Genomic DNA, 24,270 nt, shown 5'->3' on the forward strand with positions numbered 1-24,270 from the left:
AGCTAGGTTTAGGGACAACATTTAGAATTTGGTAATAAATCAAAAAGAACTTGTTAAAAGAGGGTGTCACTGACTGAAATCTTACATGCTACATAGAAAGGTATAAATACAAATCACAGCACTTTTCTTCAACAAATGATTATAAGCACAATGCTCACAAAGAAGGACATTCATCAAAAGCTGCAAATTTAAGACCACCTCGTCGTCCGTCGTCTATGTCCGCAACGAATCGAACTATTTAAAAAAATACCCGGCAGCCAGTTTTAGGTACACAGCCCAAATAACACAAGATGTTGCACTAGATCAGCTTGCCCCCAGCATCAAGGTAAAGAGCTACGCAGCTGCCCTTTTAAAATGGCCCCGTAGCGGGCCCTGCCGGCGGGCCCAAACTTGCATACTCAAATAAATCACTCCATAGCATCAAATATTCTTAAAGTACAGTACATTTATCAAAGTAATATTTCTTAGGACTAAAACAAGTACCTGCTTACCGATTTTCAGCCATCTACATGCAACCGTTCGCTAGAAATCCCAAGCTGAATACACGGTGTTTTTCTGGTAAATTTCCAACAATCGTGCCTGGCCTTTTAAATGGCATTTTTAAAACATGCTTTTTCCAGGATAAGATAACATCAGATTTCCTCACAGAAAATGAAATTATCATCGAAGCAACTGCATGACAGGTTTAATTGGTATACAAAGGGATGGTAAAGTTCTTTAATTGCGTGCTCAAGTCTTTGCACAAAAACACATGTTCATTTCCTTCGCAAGATAACACAAACTATGCAAACCTTTTAGTTACCTCAAAATGCATGTTACAGACTTAAAAGTGTTCATGAATAGAGCATTAGACCGCCCTTTTGTATTTTCTATTGATTTCTATTGGCCATTGCAGCGCCATTGTCTTGGAGTGACAGCAATTCTCAACAATGTGTGAAGTGGGAAGGGGGGGTGACTATCCTTTACTTCCCAAGTGAATCCAGGGCAAGTAACACGATTGGCAGCTGTTTCATCAAATAGTGGACGTGTAGACGAAAACCTAGACCCCACACACTTGCTTTATTTAGTCATACCTTTAATGTTTAAAGGTCTGCGTACTATCACCCAGTGCTTCAGTGTCGTTAGCCGATAAAGTGTAGCGCATGGGTTTGCCTTGCCTTGCCTTGCCTTGCCTTATCCCCATTTCTGATTATAACCTCATCCCACCCAGCCAGGTATGCATGCTTGGGGAAGGTAGATATAGAAGGACCCTTTCCCCACTGCACAACACAGGAAAAGGATAAGGGTAAAGATCAAGCGGCGGGGCAGACCCTGACAAGGCAGGAAGGGGGAGTTAGGGGGTGAGATTGCAGGGCAAGGGGCGGAGACTTGATTAAAGGGAAGGGAAGGCGCTGGAGGAAATTCTCATCTTGCACTTCCAACCCAGCAAAGGACAAAAATACATATGTATAGCACCCTCTACCCACTGGATATTAATTTATCCAGCACCGGATAAATATATATATATGAGTATATATGAGAAAGTATAATTTTTTTTGCAGTATTACAGAATTTACTGCATTTTCCCCAGCATTTACAGTATTAGCTACAGTTTTTTCCCTTAATAACAATGATGCTATGAAGCTAATATTGTTGTGGAACTTACTAAAGTAACATACTGTGATGTTTTAGCAAAAAGAAACATGCAAACTTGATGTATAGTGAATGACGACTTTGTGTGCATTTGGACAGGTTTTTGGACACTTTGGAGACGTCTAGGACATCTGGTGGAAAATACTTGTAGCTACTTAGTCATTTCATGTATATGCTCAAAACTGTTCAGATTATTAGACAAGACCCTGGTGAATCAGAAAATGTAGAGCATGAATGAAATCAAAGAACACATTATAAACCCAAAAAAATCAGTCACTTTGTTTTTTTAACATTTGTTTCTGTATTGGAAGAGCTCAAATGGAAACATAATGATGGACAAATAAGTCTGGATGTAAATGGATTGCTTATCCCCACTGCCTACTTCAGTTTAAATACATGCACAACTCCAAACAGACAGCGTTAGACCAAACAAGTACAAAGCATTCAAAATGAGTTTAAAACAGCAAGAGCAGCATACCATTAACAAAAAACATCCAGGAAAACCACAAAGTTGAGATTCCTGCATGTGAAGAATTTACAAAGGTAAAAACAGCCCAAGCACCATGGCTGAGTACGGCTGAGCATAGCATAGCCTTGCCTTGCCTTGCCTTGCCTTGCCTTGCCTTATCCCCATTTCTGATTATAACCTCATCCCACCCAGCCAGGTATGCATGCTTGGGGAAGGTAGATATAGAAGGACCCTTTCCCCACTGCACAACACAGGAAAAGGATAAGGGTAAAGATCAAGCGGCGGGGCAGACCCTGACAAGGCAGGAAGGGGGAGTTAGGGGGTGAGATTGCAGGGCAAGGGGCGGAGACTTGATTAAAGGGAAGGGAAGGCGCTGGAGGAAATTCTCATCTTGCACTTCCAACCCAGCAAAGGACAAAAATACATATGTATAGCACCCTCTACCCACTGGATATTAATTTATCCAGCACCGGCAAGCATCGTTCACTCATTCATGGACTGATATCTAGGTGTGGAGAGAGTCTCTGTGACTTTTTGTCAATTTCTGTATTTGAACAACAACTAAAAACCAGTCAGTCAGTGACATCTCCATTAGTTCGTTGTTGAAAATCACAGTGTGTGCGCAGTGCTTTAGCCATACCCTACAGTTTAATGTATTTTGCTCAATCTCAAAGTTATGCTCCTAACTTAGACTGTCTCTGAAACGTGACGTTGAGCCGTAGAAAAGGTGCTAGTTTTATAAGTGAAGCGGAAGCGTCGTAATTCTTGGTCCACAGATGGCAGGACCTGCCGGATTGGCATGCCACGTCTCCGGTGGCCAAAAATGTGGAGCGCTTCACGGATTTGCGTGTCATCCTTTCGCAGGGGCCATGCTAATCTTCTCTGTATCGATCCAATTTTAGTATATGTGCTGCCGTAACAAGCACGTCACCACTGCTGCACGGGGCACACATATAACCTGCCCATGCCGGGAAGAGGTCTCTGCAAGACGGCAGGTCTCAGAGGCCCGTAGGTCACCGTTATGATTCGTCAGAGGACAGGAAGGTGACTCCACCCACTCATGGAGCAAAACCAGCCTCCCCGTGTCTCCCAAAAAAAACTTGATAATTTTTTACATCAAACAATAACCCTAACCTGACGTTTGAAACCTTGATCCAAAGCCATGATGAAAGGAAATCCAAAACTAGCCAAGCACCTTATTTGTGGAATCAATTCACACTCTCAGATTGACAGTTGCTTTAAGGTTTTTCATCTTAGCTAGGTTTAGGGACAACATTTAGAATTTGGTAATAAATCAAAAAGAACTTGTTAAAAGAGGGTGTCACTGACTGAAATCTTACATGCTACATAGAAAGGTATAAATACAAATCACAGCACTTTTCTTCAACAAATGATTATAAGCACAATGCTCACAAAGAAGGACATTCATCAAAAGCTGCAAATTTAAGACCACCTCGTCGTCCGTCGTCTATGTCCGCAACGAATCGAACTATTTAAAAAAATACCCGGCACCCAGTTTTAGGTACACAGCCCAAATAACACAAGATGTTGCACTAGATCAGCTTGCCCCCAGCATCAAGGTAAAGAGCTACGCAGCTGCCCTTTTAAAATGGCCCCGTAGCGGGCCCTGCCGGCGGGCCCAAACTTGCATACTCAAATAAATCACTCCATAGCATCAAATATTCTTAAAGTACAGTACATTTATCAAAGTAATATTTCTTAGGACTAAAACAAGTACCTGCTTACCGATTTTCAGCCATCTACATGCAACCGTTCGCCAGAAATCCCAAGCTGAATACACGGTGTTTTTCTGGTAAATTTCCAACAATCGTCCCTGGCCTTTTAAATGGCATTTTTAAAACATGCTTTTTCCAGGATAAGATAACATCAGATTTCCTCACAGAAAATGAAATTATCATCGAAGCAACTGCATGACAGGTTTAATTGGTATACAAAGGGATGGTAAAGTTCTTTAATTGCGTGCTCAAGTCTTTGCACAAAAACACATGTTCATTTCCTTCGCAAGATAACACAAACTATGCAAACCTTTTAGTTACCTCAAAATGCATGTTACAGACTTAAAAGTGTTCATGAATAGAGCATTAGACCGCCCTTTTGTATTTTCTATTGATTTCTATTGGCCATTGCAGCGCCATTGTCTTGGAGTGACAGCAATTCTCAACAATGTGTGAAGTGGGAAGGGGGGGTGACTATCCTTTACTTCCCAAGTGAATCCAGGGCAAGTAACACGATTGGCAGCTGTTTCATCAAATAGTGGACGTGTAGACGAAAACCTAGACCCCACACACTTGCTTTATTTAGTCATACCTTTAATGTTTAAAGGTCTGCGTACTATCACCCAGTGCTTCAGTGTCGTTAGCCGATAAAGTGTAGCGCATGGGTTTGATGCTGTTTTACGAATCTCGTACAGCCATAAGAATGATTTGATTACCAATACTTTTTTTAAAGCACGGAAAGGAAGAGGCTTATTTTAGCTGAAGTTTATGCGGAGTTGATTGGGTGCTGCTAGTATAGACTATCTTGGCTGTCAGCATGGGCAAGCTTTGATGTTTGCATAGCAAATCACTGGATGTTTTCATTCACTGCTGGAAAAATTCATAATCTTGCTACAAATTGTCAGTATATATGAGAAAGTATAATTTTTTTTGCAGTATTACAGAATTTACTGCATTTTCCCCAGCATTTACAGTATTAGCTACAGTTTTTTCCCTTAATAACAATGATGCTATGAAGCTAATATTGTTGTGAAACTTACTAAAGCAACATACTGTGATGTTTTAGCAAAAAGAAACATGCAAACTTGATGTATAGTGAATGACGACTTTGTGTGCATATGGACAGGTTTTTGGACACTTTGGAGACGTCTAGGACATCTGGTGGAAAATACTGTGTAGCTACTTAGTCATTTCATGTATATGCTCAAAACTGTTCAGATTATTAGACAAGACCCTGGTGAATCAGAAAATGTAGAGCATGAATGAAATCAAAGAACACATTATACACCCAAAAAAATCAGTCACTTTGTTTTTTTAACATTTGTTTCTGTATTGGAAGAGCTCAAATGGAAACATAATGATGGACAAATAAGTCTGGATGTAAATGGATTGCTTATCCCCACTACCTACTTCAGTTTAAATTCTTCAGTTTAAATACATGCACAACTCCAAACAGACAGCGTTAGACCAAACAAGTACAAAGCATTCAAAATGAGTTTAAAACAGCAAGAGCAGCATACCATTAACAAAAAACATCCAGGAAAACCACAAAGTTGAGATTCCTGCATGTGAAGAATTTACAAAGGTAAAAACAGCCCAAGCACCATGGCTGAGTACGGCTGAGCATAGCATAGCCTTGCCTTGCCTTGCCTTGCCTTGCCTTGCCTTATCCCCATTTCTGATTATAACCTCATCCCACCCAGCCAGGTATGCATGCTTGGGGAAGGTAGATATAGAAGGACCCTTTCCCCACTGCACAACACAGGAAAAGGATAAGGGTAAAGATCAAGCGGCGGGGCAGACCCTGACAAGGCAGGAAGGGGGAGTTAGGGGGTGAGATTGCAGGGCAAGGGGCGGAGACTTGATTAAAGGGAAGGGAAGGCGCTGGAGGAAATTCTCATCTTGCACTTCCAACCCAGCAAAGGACAAAAATACATATGTATAGCACCCTCTACCCACTGGATATTAATTTATCCAGCACCGGCAAGCATCGTTCACTCATTCATGGACTGATATCTAGGTGTGGAGAGAGTCTCTGTGACTTTTTGTCAATTTCTGTATTTGAACAACAACTAAAAACCAGTCAGTCAGTGACATCTCCATTAGTTCGTTGTTGAAAATCACAGTGTGTGCGCAGTGCTTTAGCCATACCCTACAGTTTAATGTATTTTGCTCAATCTCAAAGTTATGCTCCTAACTTAGACTGTCTCTGAAACGTGACGTTGAGCCGTAGAAAAGGTGCTAGTTTTATAAGTGAAGCGGAAGCGTCGTAATTCTTGGTCCACAGATGGCAGGACCTGCCGGATTGGCATGCCACGTCTCCGGTGGCCAAAAATGTGGAGCGCTTCACGGATTTGCGTGTCATCCTTTCGCAGGGGCCATGCTAATCTTCTCTGTATCGATCCAATTTTAGTATATGTGCTGCCGTAACAAGCACGTCACCACTGCTGCACGGGGCACACATATAACTGCCCATGCCGGGAAGAGGTCTCTGCAAGACGGCAGGTCTCAGAGGCCCGTAGGTCACCGTTATGATTCGTCAGAGGACAGGAAGGTGACTCCACCCACTCATGGAGCAAAACCAGCCTCCCCGTGTCTCCCAAAAAAAACTTGATAATTTTTTACATCAAACAATAACCCTAACCTGACGTTTGAAACCTTGATCCAAAGCCATGATGAAAGGAAATCCAAAACTAGCCAAGCACCTTATTTGTGGAATCAATTCACACTCTCAGATTGACAGTTGCTTTAAGGTTTTTCATCTTAGCTAGGTTTAGGGACAACATTTAGAATTTGGTAATAAATCAAAAAGAACTTGTTAAAAGAGGGTGTCACTGACTGAAATCTTACATGCTACATAGAAAGGTATAAATACAAATCACAGCACTTTTCTTCAACAAATGATTATAAGCACAATGCTCACAAAGAAGGACATTCATCAAAAGCTGCAAATTTAAGACCACCTCGTCGTCCGTCGTCTATGTCCGCAACGAATCGAACTATTTAAAAAAATACCCGGCACCCAGTTTTAGGTACACAGCCCAAATAACACAAGATGTTGCACTAGATCAGCTTGCCCCCAGCATCAAGGTAAAGAGCTACGCAGCTGCCCTTTTAAAATGGCCCCGTAGCGGGCCCTGCCGGCGGGCCCAAACTTGCATACTCAAATAAATCACTCCATAGCATCAAATATTCTTAAAGTACAGTACATTTATCAAAGTAATATTTCTTAGGACTAAAACAAGTACCTGCTTACCGATTTTCAGCCATCTACATGCAACCGTTCGCCAGAAATCCCAAGCTGAATACACGGTGTTTTTCTGGTAAATTTCCAACAATCGTCCCTGGCCTTTTAAATGGCATTTTTAAAACATGCTTTTTCCAGGATAAGATAACATCAGATTTCCTCACAGAAAATGAAATTATCATCGAAGCAACTGCATGACAGGTTTAATTGGTATACAAAGGGATGGTAAAGTTCTTTAATTGCGTGCTCAAGTCTTTGCACAAAAACACATGTTCATTTCCTTCGCAAGATAACACAAACTATGCAAACCTTTTAGTTACCTCAAAATGCATGTTACAGACTTAAAAGTGTTCATGAATAGAGCATTAGACCGCCCTTTTGTATTTTCTATTGATTTCTATTGGCCATTGCAGCGCCATTGTCTTGGAGTGACAGCAATTCTCAACAATGTGTGAAGTGGGAAGGGGGGGTGACTATCCTTTACTTCCCAAGTGAATCCAGGGCAAGTAACACGATTGGCAGCTGTTTCATCAAATAGTGGACGTGTAGACGAAAACCTAGACCCCACACACTTGCTTTATTTAGTCATACCTTTAATGTTTAAAGGTCTGCGTACTATCACCCAGTGCTTCAGTGTCGTTAGCCGATAAAGTGTAGCGCATGGGTTTGATGCTGTTTTACGAATCTCGTACAGCCATAAGAATGATTTGATTACCAATACTTTTTTTAAAGCACGGAAAGGAAGAGGCTTATTTTAGCTGAAGTTTATGCGGAGTTGATTGGGTGCTGCTAGTATAGACTATCTTGGCTGTCAGCATGGGCAAGCTTTGATGTTTGCATAGCAAATCACTGGATGTTTTCATTCACTGCTGGAAAAATTCATAATCTTGCTACAAATTGTCAGTATATATGAGAAAGTATAATTTTTTTTGCAGTATTACAGAATTTACTGCATTTTCCCCAGCATTTACAGTATTAGCTACAGTTTTTTCCCTTAATAACAATGATGCTATGAAGCTAATATTGTTGTGAAACTTACTAAAGTAACATACTGTGATGTTTTAGCAAAAAGAAACATGCAAACTTGATGTATAGTGAATGACGACTTTGTGTGCATATGGACAGGTTTTTGGACACTTTGGAGACGTCTAGGACATCTGGTGCAAAATACTTGTAGCTACTTAGTCATTTCATGTATATGCTCAAAACTGTTCAGATTATTAGACAAGACCCTGGTGAATCAGAAAATGTAGAGCATGAATGAAATCAAAGAACACATTATACACCCAAAAAAATCAGTCACTTTGTTTTTTTAACATTTGTTTCTGTATTGGAAGAGCTCAAATGGAAACATAATGATGGACAAATAAGTCTGGATGTAAATGGATTGCTTATCCCCACTACCTACTTCAGTTTAAATTCTTCAGTTTAAATACATGCACAACTCCAAACAGACAGCGTTAGACCAAACAAGTACAAAGCATTCAAAATGAGTTTAAAACAGCAAGAGCAGCATACCATTAACAAAAAACATCCAGGAAAACCACAAAGTTGAGATTCCTGCATGTGAAGAATTTACAAAGGTAAAAACAGCCCAAGCACCATGGCTGAGTACGGCTGAGCATAGCATAGCCTTGCCTTGCCTTGCCTTGCCTTGCCTTGCCTTATCCCCATTTCTGATTATAACCTCATCCCACCCAGCCAGGTATGCATGCTTGGGGAAGGTAGATATAGAAGGACCCTTTCCCCACTGCACAACACAGGAAAAGGATAAGGGTAAAGATCAAGCGGCGGGGCAGACCCTGACAAGGCAGGAAGGGGGAGTTAGGGGGTGAGATTGCAGGGCAAGGGGCGGAGACTTGATTAAAGGGAAGGGAAGGCGCTGGAGGAAATTCTCATCTTGCACTTCCAACCCAGCAAAGGACAAAAATACATATGTATAGCACCCTCTACCCACTGGATATTAATTTATCCAGCACCGGCAAGCATCGTTCACTCATTCATGGACTGATATCTAGGTGTGGAGAGAGTCTCTGTGACTTTTTGTCAATTTCTGTATTTGAACAACAACTAAAAACCAGTCAGTCAGTGACATCTCCATTAGTTCGTTGTTGAAAATCACAGTGTGTGCGCAGTGCTTTAGCCATACCCTACAGTTTAATGTATTTTGCTCAATCTCAAAGTTATGCTCCTAACTTAGACTGTCTCTGAAACGTGACGTTGAGCCGTAGAAAAGGTGCTAGTTTTATAAGTGAAGCGGAAGCGTCGTAATTCTTGGTCCACAGATGGCAGGACCTGCCGGATTGGCATGCCACGTCTCCGGTGGCCAAAAATGTGGAGCGCTTCACGGATTTGCGTGTCATCCTTTCGCAGGGGCCATGCTAATCTTCTCTGTATCGATCCAATTTTAGTATATGTGCTGCCGTAACAAGCACGTCACCACTGCTGCACGGGGCACACATATAACTGCCCATGCCGGGAAGAGGTCTCTGCAAGACGGCAGGTCTCAGAGGCCCGTAGGTCACCGTTATGATTCGTCAGAGGACAGGAAGGTGACTCCACCCACTCATGGAGCAAAACCAGCCTCCCCGTGTCTCCCAAAAAAAACTTGATAATTTTTTACATCAAACAATAACCCTAACCTGACGTTTGAAACCTTGATCCAAAGCCATGATGAAAGGAAATCCAAAACTAGCCAAGCACCTTATTTGTGGAATCAATTCACACTCTCAGATTGACAGTTGCTTTAAGGTTTTTCATCTTAGCTAGGTTTAGGGACAACATTTAGAATTTGGTAATAAATCAAAAAGAACTTGTTAAAAGAGGGTGTCACTGACTGAAATCTTACATGCTACATAGAAAGGTATAAATACAAATCACAGCACTTTTCTTCAACAAATGATTATAAGCACAATGCTCACAAAGAAGGACATTCATCAAAAGCTGCAAATTTAAGACCACCTCGTCGTCCGTCGTCTATGTCCGCAACGAATCGAACTATTTAAAAAAATACCCGGCACCCAGTTTTAGGTACACAGCCCAAATAACACAAGATGTTGCACTAGATCAGCTTGCCCCCAGCATCAAGGTAAAGAGCTACGCAGCTGCCCTTTTAAAATGGCCCCGTAGCGGGCCCTGCCGGCGGGCCCAAACTTGCATACTCAAATAAATCACTCCATAGCATCAAATATTCTTAAAGTACAGTACATTTATCAAAGTAATATTTCTTAGGACTAAAACAAGTACCTGCTTACCGATTTTCAGCCATCTACATGCAACCGTTCGCCAGAAATCCCAAGCTGAATACACGGTGTTTTTCTGGTAAATTTCCAACAATCGTCCCTGGCCTTTTAAATGGCATTTTTAAAACATGCTTTTTCCAGGATAAGATAACATCAGATTTCCTCACAGAAAATGAAATTATCATCGAAGCAACTGCATGACAGGTTTAATTGGTATACAAAGGGATGGTAAAGTTCTTTAATTGCGTGCTCAAGTCTTTGCACAAAAACACATGTTCATTTCCTTCGCAAGATAACACAAACTATGCAAACCTTTTAGTTACCTCAAAATGCATGTTACAGACTTAAAAGTGTTCATGAATAGAGCATTAGACCGCCCTTTTGTATTTTCTATTGATTTCTATTGGCCATTGCAGCGCCATTGTCTTGGAGTGACAGCAATTCTCAACAATGTGTGAAGTGGGAAGGGGGGGTGACTATCCTTTACTTCCCAAGTGAATCCAGGGCAAGTAACACGATTGGCAGCTGTTTCATCAAATAGTGGACGTGTAGACGAAAACCTAGACCCCACACACTTGCTTTATTTAGTCATACCTTTAATGTTTAAAGGTCTGCGTACTATCACCCAGTGCTTCAGTGTCGTTAGCCGATAAAGTGTAGCGCATGGGTTTGATGCTGTTTTACGAATCTCGTACAGCCATAAGAATGATTTGATTACCAATACTTTTTTTAAAGCACGGAAAGGAAGAGGCTTATTTTAGCTGAAGTTTATGCGGAGTTGATTGGGTGCTGCTAGTATAGACTATCTTGGCTGTCAGCATGGGCAAGCTTTGATGTTTGCATAGCAAATCACTGGATGTTTTCATTCACTGCTGGAAAAATTCATAATCTTGCTACAAATTGTCAGTATATATGAGAAAGTATAATTTTTTTTGCAGTATTACAGAATTTACTGCATTTTCCCCAGCATTTACAGTATTAGCTACAGTTTTTTCCCTTAATAACAATGATGCTATGAAGCTAATATTGTTGTGAAACTTACTAAAGTAACATACTGTGATGTTTTAGCAAAAAGAAACATGCAAACTTGATGTATAGTGAATGACGACTTTGTGTGCATTTGGACAGGTTTTTGGACACTTTGGAGACGTCTAGGACATCTGGTGGAAAATACTGTGTAGCTACTTAGTCATTTCATGTATATGCTCAAAACTGTTCAGATTATTAGACAAGACCCTGGTGAATCAGAAAATGTAGAGCATGAATGAAATCAAAGAACACATTATAAACCCAAAAAAATCAGTCACTTTGTTTTTTTAACATTTGTTTCTGTATTGGAAGAGCTCAAATGGAAACATAATGATGGACAAATAAGTCTGGATGTAAATGGATTGCTTATCCCCACTGCCTACTTCAGTTTAAATACATGCACAACTCCAAACAGACAGCGTTAGACCAAACAAGTACAAAGCATTCAAAATGAGTTTAAAACAGCAAGAGCAGCATACCATTAACAAAAAACATCCAGGAAAACCACAAAGTTGAGATTCCTGCATGTGAAGAATTTACAAAGGTAAAAACAGCCCAAGCACCATGGCTGAGTACGGCTGAGCATAGCATAGCCTTGCCTTGCCTTGCCTTGCCTTGCCTTGCCTTATCCCCATTTCTGATTATAACCTCATCCCACCCAGCCAGGTATGCATGCTTGGGGAAGGTAGATATAGAAGGACCCTTTCCCCACTGCACAACACAGGAAAAGGATAAGGGTAAAGATCAAGCGGCGGGGCAGACCCTGACAAGGCAGGAAGGGGGAGTTAGGGGGTGAGATTGCAGGGCAAGGGGCGGAGACTTGATTAAAGGGAAGGGAAGGCGCTGGAGGAAATTCTCATCTTGCACTTCCAACCCAGCAAAGGACAAAAATACATATGTATAGCACCCTCTACCCACTGGATATTAATTTATCCAGCACCGGCAAGCATCGTTCACTCATTCATGGACTGATATCTAGGTGTGGAGAGAGTCTCTGTGACTTTTTGTCAATTTCTGTATTTGAACAACAACTAAAAACCAGTCAGTCAGTGACATCTCCATTAGTTCGTTGTTGAAAATCACAGTGTGTGCGCAGTGCTTTAGCCATACCCTACAGTTTAATGTATTTTGCTCAATCTCAAAGTTATGCTCCTAACTTAGACTGTCTCTGAAACGTGACGTTGAGCCGTAGAAAAGGTGCTAGTTTTATAAGTGAAGCGGAAGCGTCGTAATTCTTGGTCCACAGATGGCAGGACCTGCCGGATTGGCATGCCACGTCTCCGGTGGCCAAAAATGTGGAGCGCTTCACGGATTTGCGTGTCATCCTTTCGCAGGGGCCATGCTAATCTTCTCTGTATCGATCCAATTTTAGTATATGTGCTGCCGTAACAAGCACGTCACCACTGCTGCACGGGGCACACATATAACTGCCCATGCCGGGAAGAGGTCTCTGCAAGACGGCAGGTCTCAGAGGCCCGTAGGTCACCGTTATGATTCGTCAGAGGACAGGAAGGTGACTCCACCCACTCATGGAGCAAAACCAGCCTCCCCGTGTCTCCCAAAAAAAACTTGATAATTTTTTACATCAAACAATAACCCTAACCTGACGTTTGAAACCTTGATCCAAAGCCATGATGAAAGGAAATCCAAAACTAGCCAAGCACCTTATTTGTGGAATCAATTCACACTCTCAGATTGACAGTTGCTTTAAGGTTTTTCATCTTAGCTAGGTTTAGGGACAACATTTAGAATTTGGTAATAAATCAAAAAGAACTTGTTAAAAGAGGGTGTCACTGACTGAAATCTTACATGCTACATAGAAAGGTATAAATACAAATCACAGCACTTTTCTTCAACAAATGATTATAAGCACAATGCTCACAAAGAAGGACATTCATCAAAAGCTGCAAATTTAAGACCACCTCGTCGTCCGTCGTCTATGTCCGCAACGAATCGAACTATTTAAAAAAATACCCGGCACCCAGTTTTAGGTACACAGCCCAAATAACACAAGATGTTGCACTAGATCAGCTTGCCCCCAGCATCAAGGTAAAGAGCTACGCAGCTGCCCTTTTAAAATGGCCCCGTAGCGGGCCCTGCCGGCGGGCCCAAACTTGCATACTCAAATAAATCACTCCATAGCATCAAATATTCTTAAAGTACAGTACATTTATCAAAGTAATATTTCTTAGGACTAAAACAAGTACCTGCTTACCGATTTTCAGCCATCTACATGCAACCGTTCGCCAGAAATCCCAAGCTGAATACACGGTGTTTTTCTGGTAAATTTCCAACAATCGTCCCTGGCCTTTTAAATGGCATTTTTAAAACATGCTTTTTCCAGGATAAGATAACATCAGATTTCCTCACAGAAAATGAAATTATCATCGAAGCAACTGCATGACAGGTTTAATTGGTATACAAAGGGATGGTAAAGTTCTTTAATTGCGTGCTCAAGTCTTTGCACAAAAACACATGTTCATTTCCTTCGCAAGATAACACAAACTATGCAAACCTTTTAGTTACCTCAAAATGCATGTTACAGACTTAAAAGTGTTCATGAATAGAGCATTAGACCGCCCTTTTGTATTTTCTATTGATTTCTATTGGCCATTGCAGCGCCATTGTCTTGGAGTGACAGCAATTCTCAACAATGTGTGAAGTGGGAAGGGGGGGTGACTATCCTTTACTTCCCAAGTGAATCCAGGGCAAGTAACACGATTGGCAGCTGTTTCATCAAATAGTGGACGTGTAGACGAAAACCTAGACCCCACACACTTGCTTTATTTAGTCATACCTTTAATGTTTAAAGGTCTGCGTACTATCACCCAGTGCTTCAGTGTCGTTAGCCGATAAAGTGTAGCGCATGGGTTTGATGCTGTTTTACGAATCTCGTACAGCCATAAGAATGATTTGATTACCAATACTTTTTTTAAAGCACGGAAAGGAAGAGGCTTATTTTAGCTGAAGTTTATGCGGAGTTGATTGGGTGCTGCTAGTATAGACTATCTTGGCTGTCAGCATGGGCAAGCTTTGATGTTTGCATAGCAAATCACTGGATGTTTTCATTCACTGCTGGAAAAATTCATAATCTTGCTACAAATTGTCAGTATATATGAGAAAGTATAATTTTTTTTGCAGTATTACAGAATTTACTGCATTTTCCCCAGCATTTACAGTATTAGCTACAGTTTTTTCCCTTAATAACAATGATGCTATGAAGCTAATATTGTTGTGAAACTTACTAAAGTAACATACTGTGATGTTTTAGCAAAAAGAAACATGCAAACTTGATGTATAGTGAATGACGACTTTGTGTGCATTTGGACAGGTTTTTGGACACTTTGGAGACGTCTAGGACATCTGGTGGAAAATACTGTGTAGCTACTTAGTCATTTCATGTATATGCTCAAAACTGTTCAGATTACTAGACAAGACCCTGGTGAATCAGAAAATGTAGAGCATGAATGAAATCAAAGAACACATTATACACCCAAAAAAATCAGTCACTTTGTTTTTTTAACATTTGTTTCTGTATTGGAAGAGCTCAAATGGAAACATAATGATGGACAAATAAGTCTGGATGTAAATGGATTGCTTATCCCCACTGCCTACTTCAGTTTAAATACATGCACAACTCCAAACAGACAGCGTTAGACCAAACAAGTACAAAGCATTCAAAATGAGTTTAAAACAGCAAGAGCAGCATACCATTAACAAAAAACATCCAGGAAAACCACAAAGTTGAGATTCCTGCATGTGAAGAATTTACAAAGGTAAAAACAGCCCAAGCACCATGGCTGAGTACGGCTGAGCATAGCATAGCCTTGCCTTGCCTTGCCTTGCCTTGCCTTGCCTTGCCTTATCCCCATTTCTGATTATAACCTCATCCCACCCAGCCAGGTATGCATGCTTGGGGAAGGTAGATATAGAAGGACCCTTTCCCCACTGCACAACACAGGAAAAGGATAAGGGTAAAGATCAAGCGGCGGGGCAGACCCTGACAAGGCAGGAAGGGGGAGTTAGGGGGTGAGATTGCAGGGCAAGGGGCGGAGACTTGATTAAAGGGAAGGGAAGGCGCTGGAGGAAATTCTCATCTTGCACTTCCAACCCAGCAAAGGACAAAAATACATATGTATAGCACCCTCTACCCACTGGATATTAATTTATCCAGCACCGGCAAGCATCGTTCACTCATTCATGGACTGATATCTAGGTGTGGAGAGAGTCTCTGTGACTTTTTGTCAATTTCTGTATTTGAACAACAACTAAAAACCAGTCAGTCAGTGACATCTCCATTAGTTCGTTGTTGAAACTCACAGTGTGTGCGCAGTGCTTTAGCCATACCCTACAGTTTAATGTATTTTGCTCAATCTCAAAGTTATGCTCCTAACTTAGACTGTCTCTGAAACGTGACGTTGAGCCGTAGAAAAGGTGCTAGTTTTATAAGTGAAGCGGAAGCGTCGTAATTCTTGGTCCACAGATGGCAGGACCTGCCGGATTGGCATGCCACGTCTCCGGTGGCCAAAAATGTGGAGCGCTTCACGGATTTGCGTGTCATCCTTTCGCAGGGGCCATGCTAATCTTCTCTGTATCGATCCAATTTTAGTATATGTGCTGCCGTAACAAGCACGTCACCACTGCTGCACGGGGCACACATATAACTGCCCATGCCGGGAAGAGGTCTCTGCAAGACGGCAGGTCTCAGAGGCCTGTAGGTCACCGTTATGATTCGTCAGAGGACAGGAAGGTGACTCCACCCACTCATGGAGCAAAACCAGCCTCCCCGTGTCTCCCAAAAAAAACTTGATAATTTTTTACATCAAACAATAACCCTAACCTGACGTTTGAAACCTTGATCCAAAGCCATGATGAAAGGAAATCCAAAACTAGCCAAGCACCTTATTTGTGGAATCAATTCACACTCTCAGATTGACAGTTGCTTTAAGGTTTTTCATCTTAGCTAGGTTTAGGGACAACATTTAGAATTTGGTAATAAATCAAAAAGAACTTGTTAAAAGAGGGTGTCACTGACTGAAATCTTACATGCTACATAGAAAGGTATAAATACAAATCACAGCACTTTTCTTCAACAAATGATTATAAGCACAATGCTCACAAAGAAGGACATTCATCAAAAGCTGCAAATTTAAGACCACCTCGTCGTCCGTCGTCTATGTCCGCAACGAATCGAACTATTTAAAAAAATACCCGGCACCCAGTTTTAGGTACACAGCCCAAATAACACAAGATGTTGCACTAGATCAGCTTGCCCCCAGCATCAAGGTAAAGAGCTACGCAGCTGCCCTTTTAAAATGGCCCCGTAGCGGGCCCTGCCGGCGGGCCCAAACTTGCATACTCAAATAAATCACTCCATAGCATCAAATATTCTTAAAGTACAGTACATTTATCAAAGTAATATTTCTTAGGACTAAAACAAGTACCTGCTTACCGATTTTCAGCCATCTACATGCAACCGTTCGCCAGAAATCCCAAGCTGAATACACGGTGTTTTTCTGGTAAATTTCCAACAATCGTCCCTGGCCTTTTAAATGGCATTTTTAAAACATGCTTTTTCCAGGATAAGATAACATCAGATTTCCTCACAGAAAATGAAATTATCATCGAAGCAACTGCATGACAGGTTTAATTGGTATACAAAGGGATGGTAAAGTTCTTTAATTGCGTGCTCAAGTCTTTGCACAAAAACACATGTTCATTTCCTTCGCAAGATAACACAAACTATGCAAACCTTTTAGTTACCTCAAAATGCATGTTACAGACTTAAAAGTGTTCATGAATAGAGCATTAGACCGCCCTTTTGTATTTTCTATTGATTTCTATTGGCCATTGCAGCGCCATTGTCTTGGAGTGACAGCAATTCTCAACAATGTGTGAAGTGGGAAGGGGGGGTGACTATCCTTTACTTCCCAAGTGAATCCAGGGCAAGTAACACGATTGGCAGCTGTTTCATCAAATAGTGGACGTGTAGACGAAAACCTAGACCCCACACACTTGCTTTATTTAGTCATACCTTTAATGTTTAAAGGTCTGCATACTATCACCCAGTGCTTCAGTGTCGTTAGCCGATAAAGTGTAGCACATGGGTTTGATGCTGTTTTGCGAATCTCGTACAGCCATAAGAATGATTTGATTACCAATACTTTTTTTAAAGCACGGAAAGGAAGAGGCTTATTTTAGCTGAAGTTTATGCGGACTTGATTGGGTGCTGCTAGTATAGACTATCTTGGCTGTCAGCATGGGCAAGCTTTGATGTTTGCATAGCAAATCACTGGATGTTTTCATTCACTGCTGGAAAAATTCATAATCTTGCTACAAATTGTCAGTATATATGAGAAAGTATAATTTTTTTTGCAGTATTACAGAATTTACTGCATTTTCCCCAGCATTTACAGTATTAGCTACAGTTTTTTCCCTTAATAACAATGATGCTATGAAGCTAATATTGTTGTGAAACTTACTAAAGTAACATACTGTGATGTTTTAGCAAAAAGAAACATGCAAACTTGATGTATAGTGAATGACGACTTTGTGTGCATTTGGACAGGTTTTTGGACACTTTGGAGACGTCTAGGACATCTGGTGGAAAATACTGTGTAGCTACTTAGTCATTTCATGTATATGCTCAAAACTGTTCAGATTATTAGACAAGACCCTGGTGAATCAGAAAATGTAGAGCATGAATGAAATCAAAGAACACATTATACACCCAAAAAAATCAGTCACTTTGTTTTTTTAACATTTGTTTCTGTATTGGAAGAGCTCAAATGGAAACATAATGATGGACAAATAAGTCTGGATGTAAATGGATTGCTTATCCCCACTACCTACTTCAGTTTAAATTCTTCAGTTTAAATACATGCACAACTCCAAACAGACAGCGTTAGACCAAACAAGTACAAAGCATTCAAAATGAGTTTAAAACAGCAAGAGCAGCATACCATTAACAAAAAACATCCAGGAAAACCACAAAGTTGAGATTCCTGCATGTGAAGAATTTACAAAGGTAAAAACAGCCCAAGCACCATGGCTGAGTACGGCTGAGCATAGCATAGCCTTGCCTTGCCTTGCCTTGCCTTGCCTTGCCTTATCCCCATTTCTGATTATAACCTCATCCCACCCAGCCAGGTATGCATGCTTGGGGAAGGTAGATATAGAAGGACCCTTTCCCCACTGCACAACACAGGAAAAGGATAAGGGTAAAGATCAAGCGGCGGGGCAGACCCTGACAAGGCAGGAAGGGGGAGTTAGGGGGTGAGATTGCAGGGCAAGGGGCGGAGACTTGATTAAAGGGAAGGGAAGGCGCTGGAGGAAATTCTCATCTTGCACTTCCAACCCAGCAAAGGACAAAAATACATATGTATAGCACCCTCTACCCACTGGATATTAATTTATCCAGCACCGGCAAGCATCGTTCACTCATTCATGGACTGATATCTAGGTGTGGAGAGAGTCTCTGTGACTTTTTGTCAATTTCTGTATTTGAACAACAACTAAAAACCAGTCAGTCAGTGACATCTCCATTAGTTCGTTGTTGAAAATCACAGTGTGTGCGCAGTGCTTTAGCCATACCCTACAGTTTAATGTATTTTGCTCAATCTCAAAGTTATGCTCCTAACTTAGACTGTCTCTGAAACGTGACGTTGAGCCGTAGAAAAGGTGCTAGTTTTATAAGTGAAGCGGAAGCGTCGTAATTCTTGGTCCACAGATGGCAGGACCTGCCGGATTGGCATGCCACGTCTCCGGTGGCCAAAAATGTGGAGCGCTTCACGGATTTGCGTGTCATCCTTTCGCAGGGGCCATGCTAATCTTCTCTGTATCGATCCAATTTTAGTATATGTGCTGCCGTAACAAGCACGTCACCACTGCTGCACGGGGCACACATATAACTGCCCATGCCGGGAAGAGGTCTCTGCAAGACGGCAGGTCTCAGAGGCCCGTAGGTCACCGTTATGATTCGTCAGAGGACAGGAAGGTGACTCCACCCACTCATGGAGCAAAACCAGCCTCCCCGTGTCTCCCAAAAAAAACTTGATAATTTTTTACATCAAACAATAACCCTAACCTGACGTTTGAAACCTTGATCCAAAGCCATGATGAAAGGAAATCCAAAACTAGCCAAGCACCTTATTTGTGGAATCAATTCACACTCTCAGATTGACAGTTGCTTTAAGGTTTTTCATCTTAGCTAGGTTTAGGGACAACATTTAGAATTTGGTAATAAATCAAAAAGAACTTGTTAAAAGAGGGTGTCACTGACTGAAATCTTACATGCTACATAGAAAGGTATAAATACAAATCACAGCACTTTTCTTCAACAAATGATTATAAGCACAATGCTCACAAAGAAGGACATTCATCAAAAGCTGCAAATTTAAGACCACCTCGTCGTCCGTCGTCTATGTCCGCAACGAATCGAACTATTTAAAAAAATACCCGGCACCCAGTTTTAGGTACACAGCCCAAATAACACAAGATGTTGCACTAGATCAGCTTGCCCCCAGCATCAAGGTAAAGAGCTACGCAGCTGCCCTTTTAAAATGGCCCCGTAGCGGGCCCTGCCGGCGGGCCCAAACTTGCATACTCAAATAAATCACTCCATAGCATCAAATATTCTTAAAGTACAGTACATTTATCAAAGTAATATTTCTTAGGACTAAAACAAGTACCTGCTTACCGATTTTCAGCCATCTACATGCAACCGTTCGCCAGAAATCCCAAGCTGAATACACGGTGTTTTTCTGGTAAATTTCCAACAATCGTCCCTGGCCTTTTAAATGGCATTTTTAAAACATGCTTTTTCCAGGATAAGATAACATCAGATTTCCTCACAGAAAATGAAATTATCATCGAAGCAACTGCATGACAGGTTTAATTGGTATACAAAGGGATGGTAAAGTTCTTTAATTGCGTGCTCAAGTCTTTGCACAAAAACACATGTTCATTTCCTTCGCAAGATAACACAAACTATGCAAACCTTTTAGTTACCTCAAAATGCATGTTACAGACTTAAAAGTGTTCATGAATAGAGCATTAGACCGCCCTTTTGTATTTTCTATTGATTTCTATTGGCCATTGCAGCGCCATTGTCTTGGAGTGACAGCAATTCTCAACAATGTGTGAAGTGGGAAGGGGGGGTGACTATCCTTTACTTCCCAAGTGAATCCAGGGCAAGTAACACGATTGGCAGCTGTTTCATCAAATAGTGGACGTGTAGACGAAAACCTAGACCCCACACACTTGCTTTATTTAGTCATACCTTTAATGTTTAAAGGTCTGCGTACTATCACCCAGTGCTTCAGTGTCGTTAGCCGATAAAGTGTAGCGCATGGGTTTGATGCTGTTTTGCGAATCTCGTACAGCCATAAGAATGATTTGATTACCAATACTTTTTTTAAAGCACGGAAAGGAAGAGGCTTATTTTAGCTGAAGTTTATGCGGAGTTGATTGGGTGCTGCTAGTATAGACTATCTTGGCTGTCAGCATGGGCAAGCTTTGATGTTTGCATAGCAAATCACTGGATGTTTTCATTCACTGCTGGAAAAATTCATAATCTTGCTACAAATTGTCAGTATATATGAGAAAGTATAATTTTTTTTGCAGTATTACAGAATTTACTGCATTTTCCCCAGCATTTACAGTATTAGCTACAGTTTTTTCCCTTAATAACAATGATGCTATGAAGCTAATATTGTTGTGAAACTTACTAAAGTAACATACTGTGATGTTTTAGCAAAAAGAAACATGCAAACTTGATGTATAGTGAATGACGACTTTGTGTGCATTTGGACAGGTTTTTGGACACTTTGGAGACGTCTAGGACATCTGGTGGAAAATACTGTGTAGCTACTTAGTCATTTCATGTATATGCTCAAAACTGTTCAGATTACTAGACAAGACCCTGGTGAATCAGAAAATGTAGAGCATGAATGAAATCAAAGAACACATTATACACCCAAAAAAATCAGTCACTTTGTTTTTTTAACATTTGTTTCTGTATTGGAAGAGCTCAAATGGAAACATAATGATGGACAAATAAGTCTGGATGTAAATGGATTGCTTATCCCCACTGCCTTCAGTTTAAATTCTTCAGTTTAAATACATGCACAACTCCAAACAGACAGCGTTAGACCAAACAAGTACAAAGCATTCAAAATGAGTTTAAAACAGCAAGAGCAGCATACCATTAACAAAAAACATCCAGGAAAACCACAAAGTTGAGATTCCTGCATGTGAAGAATTTACAAAGGTAAAAACAGCCCAAGCACCATGGCTGAGTACGGCTGAGCATAGCATAGCATAGCCTTGCCTTGCCTTGCCTTGCCTTGCCTTATCCCCATTTCTGATTATAACCTCATCCCACCCAGCCAGGTATGCATGCTTGGGGAAGGTAGATATAGAAGGACCCTTTCCCCACTGCACAACACAGGAAAAGGATAAGGGTAAAGATCAAGCGGCGGGGCAGACCCTGACAAGGCAGGAAGGGGGAGTTAGGGGGTGAGATTGCAGGGCAAGGGGCGGAGACTTGATTAAAGGGAAGGGAAGGCGCTGGAGGAAATTCTCATCTTGCACTTCCAACCCAGCAAAGGACAAAAATACATATGTATAGCACCCTCTACCCACTGGATATTAATTTATCCAGCACCGGCAAGCATCGTTCACTCATTCATGGACTGATATCTAGGTGTGGAGAGAGTCTCTGTGACTTTTTGTCAATTTCTGTATTTGAACAACAACTAAAAACCAGTCAGTCAGTGACATCTCCATTAGTTCGTTGTTGAAAATCACAGTGTGTGCGCAGTGCTTTAGCCATACCCTACAGTTTAATGTATTTTGCTCAATCTCAAAGTTATGCTCCTAACTTAGACTGTCTCTGAAACGTGACGTTGAGCCGTAGAAAAGGTGCTAGTTTTATAAGTGAAGCGGAAGCGTCGTAATTCTTGGTCCACAGATGGCAGGACCTGCCGGATTGGCATGCCACGTCTCCGGTGGCCAAAAATGTGGAGCGCTTCACGGATTTGCGTGTCATCCTTTCGCAGGGGCCATGCTAATCTTCTCTGTATCGATCCAATTTTAGTATATGTGCTGCCGTAACAAGCACGTCACCACTGCTGCACGGGGCACACATATAACTGCCCATGCCGGGAAGAGGTCTCTGCAAGACGGCAGGTCTCAGAGGCCCGTAGGTCACCGTTATGATTCGTCAGAGGACAGGAAGGTGACTCCACCCACTCATGGAGCAAAACCAGCCTCCCCGTGTCTCCCAAAAAAAACTTGATAATTTTTTACATCAAACAATAACCCTAACCTGACGTTTGAAACCTTGATCCAAAGCCATGATGAAAGGAAATCCAAAACTAGCCAAGCACCTTATTTGTGGAATCAATTCACACTCTCAGATTGACAGTTGCTTTAAGGTTTTTCATCTTAGCTAGGTTTAGGGACAACATTTAGAATTTGGTAATAAATCAAAAAGAACTTGTTAAAAGAGGGTGTCACTGACTGAAATCTTACATGCTACATAGAAAGGTATAAATACAAATCACAGCACTTTTCTTCAACAAATGATTATAAGCACAATGCTCACAAAGAAGGACATTCATCAAAAGCTGCAAATTTAAGACCACCTCGTCGTCCGTCGTCTATGTCCGCAACGAATCGAACTATTTAAAAAAATACCCGGCACCCAGTTTTAGGTACACAGCCCAAATAACACAAGATGTTGCACTAGATCAGCTTGCCCCCAGCATCAAGGTAAAGAGCTACGCAGCTGCCCTTTTAAAATGGCCCCGTAGCGGGCCCTGCCGGCGGGCCCAAACTTGCATACTCAAATAAATCACTCCATAGCATCAAATATTCTTAAAGTACAGTACATTTATCAAAGTAATATTTCTTAGGACTAAAACAAGTACCTGCTTACCGATTTTCAGCCATCTACATGCAACCGTTCGCCAGAAATCCCAAGCTGAATACACGGTGTTTTTCTGGTAAATTTCCAACAATCGTCCCTGGCCTTTTAAATGGCATTTTTAAAACATGCTTTTTCCAGGATAAGATAACATCAGATTTCCTCACAGAAAATGAAATTATCATCGAAGCAACTGCATGACAGGTTTAATTGGTATACAAAGGGATGGTAAAGTTCTTTAATTGCGTGCTCAAGTCTTTGCACAAAAACACATGTTCATTTCCTTCGCAAGATAACACAAACTATGCAAACCTTTTAGTTACCTCAAAATGCATGTTACAGACTTAAAAGTGTTCATGAATAGAGCATTAGACCGCCCTTTTGTATTTTCTATTGATTTCTATTGGCCATTGCAGCGCCATTGTCTTGGAGTGACAGCAATTCTCAACAATGTGTGAAGTGGGAAGGGGGGGTGACTATCCTTTACTTCCCAAGTGAATCCAGGGCAAGTAACACGATTGGCAGCTGTTTCATCAAATAGTGGACGTGTAGACGAAAACCTAGACCCCACACACTTGCTTTATTTAGTCATACCTTTAATGTTTAAAGGTCTGCGTACTATCACCCAGTGCTTCAGTGTCGTTAGCCGATAAAGTGTAGCGCATGGGTTTGATGCTGTTTTGCGAATCTCGTACAGCCATAAGAATGATTTGATTACCAATACTTTTTTTAAAGCACGGAAAGGAAGAGGCTTATTTTAGCTGAAGTTTATGCGGAGTTGATTGGGTGCTGCTAGTATAGACTATCTTGGCTGTCAGCATGGGCAAGCTTTGATGTTTGCATAGCAAATCACTGGATGTTTTCATTCACTGCTGGAAAAATTCATAATCTTGCTACAAATTGTCAGTATATATGAGAAAGTATAATTTTTTTTGCAGTATTACAGAATTTACTGCATTTTCCCCAGCATTTACAGTATTAGCTAC

General features: G+C 41.2%; 7 non-coding genes across 7 annotated transcripts; all 7 read right to left on the reverse strand.

Moving 5' to 3' along the window:
* Nucleotides 1–2,920: 2,920 nt before the first annotated feature.
* On the reverse strand, nt 2,921–3,027 carry LOC118241936. Its single transcript, XR_004776429.1, has one exon. It is a non-coding gene; the product is annotated as a U6 spliceosomal RNA (small nuclear RNA).
* A 3,140-nt stretch (nt 3,028–6,167) lies between these two features.
* Nucleotides 6,168–6,274, reverse strand: LOC118241937. Its single transcript, XR_004776430.1, has one exon. It is a non-coding gene; the product is annotated as a U6 spliceosomal RNA (small nuclear RNA).
* Nucleotides 6,275–9,412: 3,138 nt separating this feature from the next.
* LOC118241938 lies at nt 9,413–9,519 on the reverse strand. The gene has a single exon (XR_004776431.1). It is a non-coding gene; the product is annotated as a U6 spliceosomal RNA (small nuclear RNA).
* Nucleotides 9,520–12,644: 3,125 nt separating this feature from the next.
* LOC118241939 lies at nt 12,645–12,751 on the reverse strand. Its single transcript, XR_004776432.1, has one exon. It is a non-coding gene; the product is annotated as a U6 spliceosomal RNA (small nuclear RNA).
* A 3,130-nt stretch (nt 12,752–15,881) lies between these two features.
* LOC118241940 lies at nt 15,882–15,988 on the reverse strand. The gene has a single exon (XR_004776433.1). It is a non-coding gene; the product is annotated as a U6 spliceosomal RNA (small nuclear RNA).
* A 3,139-nt stretch (nt 15,989–19,127) lies between these two features.
* LOC118241941 lies at nt 19,128–19,234 on the reverse strand. Its single transcript, XR_004776434.1, has one exon. It is a non-coding gene; the product is annotated as a U6 spliceosomal RNA (small nuclear RNA).
* Nucleotides 19,235–22,370: 3,136 nt separating this feature from the next.
* On the reverse strand, nt 22,371–22,477 carry LOC118241942. The gene has a single exon (XR_004776435.1). It is a non-coding gene; the product is annotated as a U6 spliceosomal RNA (small nuclear RNA).
* Nucleotides 22,478–24,270: the final 1,793 nt, after the last annotated feature.

Source organism: Electrophorus electricus, chromosome 8, assembly GCF_013358815.1.
Source record: "Electrophorus electricus isolate fEleEle1 chromosome 8, fEleEle1.pri, whole genome shotgun sequence".
Classification (NCBI taxonomy): Eukaryota; Metazoa; Chordata; class Actinopteri; order Gymnotiformes; family Gymnotidae; genus Electrophorus; species Electrophorus electricus.